Source organism: Eleutherodactylus coqui, chromosome 13, assembly GCF_035609145.1.
Source record: "Eleutherodactylus coqui strain aEleCoq1 chromosome 13, aEleCoq1.hap1, whole genome shotgun sequence".
Classification (NCBI taxonomy): domain Eukaryota; kingdom Metazoa; phylum Chordata; class Amphibia; order Anura; family Eleutherodactylidae; genus Eleutherodactylus; species Eleutherodactylus coqui.
Window position 1 is genome coordinate 78,924,221 of NC_089849.1, and position 5,000 is coordinate 78,929,220.

The window sequence follows — 5,000 nt, forward strand, 5'->3', positions numbered from 1 at the left end:
AAGCAGTAGTGCGGTAATACTGTTGAACTCACTTGCGTTTGCTTCCTTTCTAACTGGAGGAATGCATTTTCAGCCTTCTGCTGCCATCATTAAATATTCAGCTCGAATGCAGCAACAATTCTTCTTCTTTTTAAATCAAATTCAGGAAAAGGATTTCTTGCCAGGAGAAATGTTCTTTATGAAATCTCTTGGACATTTTGATCCAAAATTATCCACTTTTTCATGGTAGCATGGCCGAGCGGTCTAAGGCGCTGGATTAAGGCTCCAGTCTCTTTGGAGGCGTGGGTTTGAATCCCACTGCTGCCAGTTTTGAACTTTGAAAGCTCTCAAGATGCTTGGTAAAACTTTTAGTGGTCAGAAGAACTTGCTTTTGATGATGCTCAGAAATGGACTTCTTGGCCTTTTCTGAAACTGAACAAACTGTATGAGAAAAGGCTTTTGATAATATTCCCAAGATGTTATGGCACAGATTAAGCTACCCTGATGCGCTAGCTAAGTAGACATTAGGAGGACTGCACGATCTTGCACTTCAAAGCCTTCAATAGCCTAGAAACATCTGAAAAAGCAGTAGTGCGGTAATACTGTTGAACTCACTTGCGTTTGCTTCCTTTCTAACTGGAGGAATGCATTTTCAGCCTTCTGCTGCCATCATTAAATATTCAGCTCGAATGCAGCAACAATTCTTCTTTTTAAATCAAATTCAGGAAAAGGATTTCTTGCCAGGAGAAATGTTCTTTATGAAATCTCTTGGACATTTTCATCCAAAATTATCCACTTTTTCATGGTAGCATGGCCGAGCGGTCTAAGGCGCTGGATTAAGGCTCCAGTCTCTTTGGAGGCGTGGGTTCGAATCCCACTGCTGCCAGTTTTGAACTTTGAAAGCTCTCAAGATGCTTGGTAAACCTTTTAGTGGTCAGAAGAACTTGCTTTTGATGATGCTCAGAAATGGACTTCTTGGCCTTTTCTGAAACTGAACAAACTGTATGAGAAAAGGCTTTTGATAATATTCCCAAGATGTTATGGCACAGATTAAGCTACCCTGATGCGCTAGCTAAGTAGACATTAGGCGTACTCCACGATCTTGCACTTCAAAGCCATCAATAGCCTAGAAACATCTGAAAAAGCAGTAGTGCGGTAATACTGTTGAACTCACTTGCGTTTGCTTCCTTTCTAACTGTAGGAATGCATTTTCAGCCTTCTGCTGCTATCATTAAATATTCAGCTCGAATGCAGCAATAATTCTTCTTTTTAAATCAAATACTGGAAAAGGACTTCTTGCCAGGACAAATGTTCTTTATGAAATCTCTTGGACATTTTCATCCAAAATTATCCACTTTTCCATGGTAGCATGGCCGAGCGGTCTAAGGCGCTGGATTTAGGCTCCAGTCTCTTTGGAGGCGTGGGTTCGAATCCCACTGCTGCTAGTTTTCAACTTTGAAAGCTCTCAAGTTGCTTTCTGAACATTTTAGTGGTCAGAAGAAGTTGCTTTTGATGATGCTCAGAAATGGACTTCTTGGCCTTTTCTGAAACTGAACAAACTGTATGAGAAAAGGCTTTTGATAATATTCCCAAGATGTTATGGCACAGATTAAGCTACCCTGATGCGCTAGCTAAGTAGACATTAGGCGTACTCCACGATCTTACACTTCAAAGCCTTCAATAGCCTAGAAACATCTGAAAAAGCAGTAGTGCGGTAATACTGTTGAACTCACTTGCGTTTGCTTCCTTTCTAACTGGAGGAATGCATTTTCAGCCTTCTGCTGCTATCATTAAATATTCAGCTGGAATGCAGCAACAATTCTTCTTTTTAAATCAAATTCAGGAAAAGGATTTCTTGCCAGGAGAAATGTTCTTTATGAAATCTCTTGGTCATTTTGATCCAACTGTATCTACTTTATCATGGTAGCATGGCCGAGCGGTCTAAGGCGCTGGATTTAGGCTCCAGTCTCTTTGGAGGCGTGGGTTTGAATCCCACTGCTGCCAGTTTTGAACTTTGAAAGCTCTCAAGATGCGTGGTAAACCTTTTAGTGGTCAGAAGAACTTGCTTTTGATGATGCTCAGAAATGGACTTCTTGGCCTTTTCTGAAACTGAACAAACTGTATGAGAAAAGGCCTTTGATGATATTCCCAAGATGTTTTGGCACAGATTAAGCTACCCTGATGTGCTAGCTAAGTAGACATTAGGCGCACTCCACGATCTTGCACTTCAAAGCCTTCAATAGCCTAGGAACATCTGAAAAAGCAGTAGTGCGGTAATACTGTTGAACTCACTTGCGTTTGCTTCCTTTCTAACTGGAGGAATGCATTTTCAGCCTTCTGCTGCCATCATTAAATATTCAGCTCGAATGCAGCAACAATTCTTCTTCTTTTTAAATCAAATTCAGGAAAAGGATTTCTTGCCAGGAGAAATGTTCTTTATGAAATCTCTTGGACATTTTCATCCAAAATTATCCACTTTTTCATGGTAGCATGGCCGAGCGGTCTAAGGCGCTGGATTAAGCCTCCAGTCTCTTTGGAGGCGTGGGTTCGAATCCCACTGCTGCCAGTTTTGAACTTTGAAAGCTCTCAAGATGCTTGGTAAACCTTTTAGTGGTCAGAAGAAGTTGTTTTTGATGATGCTCAGAAATGGACTTCTTGGCCTTTTCTGAAACTGAACAAACTGTATGAGAAAAGGCTTTTGATAATATTCCCAAGATGTTATGGCACAGATTAAGCTACCCTGATGCGCTAGCTAAGTAGACATTAGGCGCACTCCACGATCTTGCACTTCAAAGCCTTCAATAGCCTAGAAACATCTGAAAAAGCAGTAGTGCGGTAATACTGTTGAACTCACTTGCGTTTGCTTCCTTTCTAACTGGAGGAATGCATTTTCAGCCTTCTGCTGCCATCATTAAATATTCAGCTCGAATGCAGCAACAATTCTTCTTTTTAAATCAAATACTGGAAAAGGACTTCTTGCCAGGAGAAATGTTCTTTATGAAATCTCTTGGACATTTTGATCCAAAATTATCCACTTTTTCATGGTAGCATAGCCGAGCGGTCTAAGGCGCTGGGTTAAGGCTCCAGTCTCTTTGGAGGCGTGGGTTCGATTCCCACTGCTGCCAGTTTTAAACTTTGAAAGCTCTCAAGTTGCTTTCTGAACATTTTAGTGGTCAGAAGAAGTTGCTTTTGATGATGCTCAGAAATGGACTTCTTGGCCTTTTCTGAAACTGAACAAACTGTATGAGAAAAGGCCTTTGATGATATTCCCAAGATGTTTTGGCACAGATTAAGCTACCCTGATGTGCTAGCTAAGTAGACATTAGGCGCACTCCACGATCTTGCACTTCAAAGCCTTCAATAGCCTAGGAACATCTGAAAAAGCAGTAGTGCGGTAATACTGTTGAACTCACTTGCGTTTGCTTCCTTTCTAACTGGAGGAATGCATTTTCAGCCTTCTGCTGCCATCATTAAATATTCAGCTCGAATGCAGCAACAATTCTTCTTTTTAAATCAAATTCAGGAAAAGGATTTCTTGCCAGGAGAAATGTTCTTTATGAAATCTCTTGGACATTTTCATCCAAAATTATCCACTTTTTCATGGTAGCATGGCCGAGCGGTCTAAGGCGCTGGATTAAGGCTCCAGTCTCTTTGGAGGCGTGGGTTCGAATCCCACTGCTGCCAGTTTTGAACTTTGAAAGCTCTCAAGATGCTTGGTAAACCTTTTAGTGGTCAGAAGAACTTGCTTTTGATGATGCTCAGAAATGGACTTCTTGGCCTTTTCTGAAACTGAACAAACTGTATGAGAAAAGGCTTTTGATAATATTCCCAAGATGTTATGGCACAGATTAAGCTACCCTGATGCGCTAGCTAAGTAGACATTAGGCGTACTCCACGATCTTGCACTTCAAAGCCATCAATAGCCTAGGAACATCTGAAAAAGCAGTAGTGCGGTAATACTGTTGAACTCACTTGCGTTTGCTTCCTTTCTAACTGTAGGAATGCATTTTCAGCCTTCTGCTGCTATCATTAAATATTCAGCTCGAATGCAGCAATAATTCTTCTTTTTAAATCAAATACTGGAAAAGGACTTCTTGCCAGGACAAATGTTCTTTATGAAATCTCTTGGACATTTTCATCCAAAATTATCCACTTTTCCATGGTAGCATGGCCGAGCGGTCTAAGGCGCTGGATTAAGCCTCCAGTCTCTTTGGAGGTGTGGGTTCGAATCCCACTGCTGCCAGTTTTGAACTTTGAAAGCTCTCAAGATGCTTGGTAAACCTTTTAGTGGTCAGAAGAACTTGCTTTTGATGATGCTCAGAAATGGACTTCTTGGCCTTTTCTGAAACTGAACAAACTGTATGAGAAAAGGCCTTTGATGATATTCCCAAGATGTTTTGGCACAGATTAAGCTACCCTGATGTGCTAGCTAAGTAGACATTAGGCGCACTCCACGATCTTGCACTTCAAAGCCTTCAATAGCCTAGGAACATCTGAAAAAGCAGTAGTGCGGTAATACTGTTGAACTCACTTGCGTTTGCTTCCTTTCTAACTGGAGGAATGCATTTTCAGCCTTCTGCTGCCATCATTAAATATTCAGCTCGAATGCAGCAACAATTCTTCTTCTTTTTAAATCAAATTCAGGAAAAGGATTTCTTGCCAGGAGAAATGTTCTTTATGAAATCTCTTGGACATTTTGATCCAAAATTATCCACTTTTTCATGGTAGCATGGCCGAGCGGTCTAAGGCGCTGGATTAAGCCTCCAGTCTCTTTGGAGGCGTGGGTTCGAATCCCACTGCTGCCAGTTTTGAACTTTGAAATCTCTCAAGATGCTTGGTAAACCTTTTAGTGGTCAGAAGAAGTTGCTTTTGATGATGCTCAGAAATGGACTTCTTGGCCTTTTCTGAAACTGAACAAACTGTATGAGAAAAGGACTTTGATGATATTCCCAAAATGTTTTGGCACAGATTAAGCTACCCTGATGTGCTAGCTAAGTAGACATTAGACGCACTCCACGATC

General features: G+C 41.1%; 2 non-coding genes across 2 annotated transcripts; both read left to right on the forward strand.

Moving 5' to 3' along the window:
- The first annotated feature begins 783 nt into the window (after positions 1-783).
- Positions 784-865, forward strand: TRNAL-AAG (transfer RNA leucine (anticodon AAG)). The gene has a single exon. It is a non-coding gene; the product is annotated as a tRNA-Leu (tRNA).
- A 2,716-nt stretch (positions 866-3,581) lies between these two features.
- TRNAL-AAG (transfer RNA leucine (anticodon AAG)) lies at positions 3,582-3,663 on the forward strand. Its single transcript has one exon. It is a non-coding gene; the product is annotated as a tRNA-Leu (tRNA).
- Positions 3,664-5,000: the final 1,337 nt, after the last annotated feature.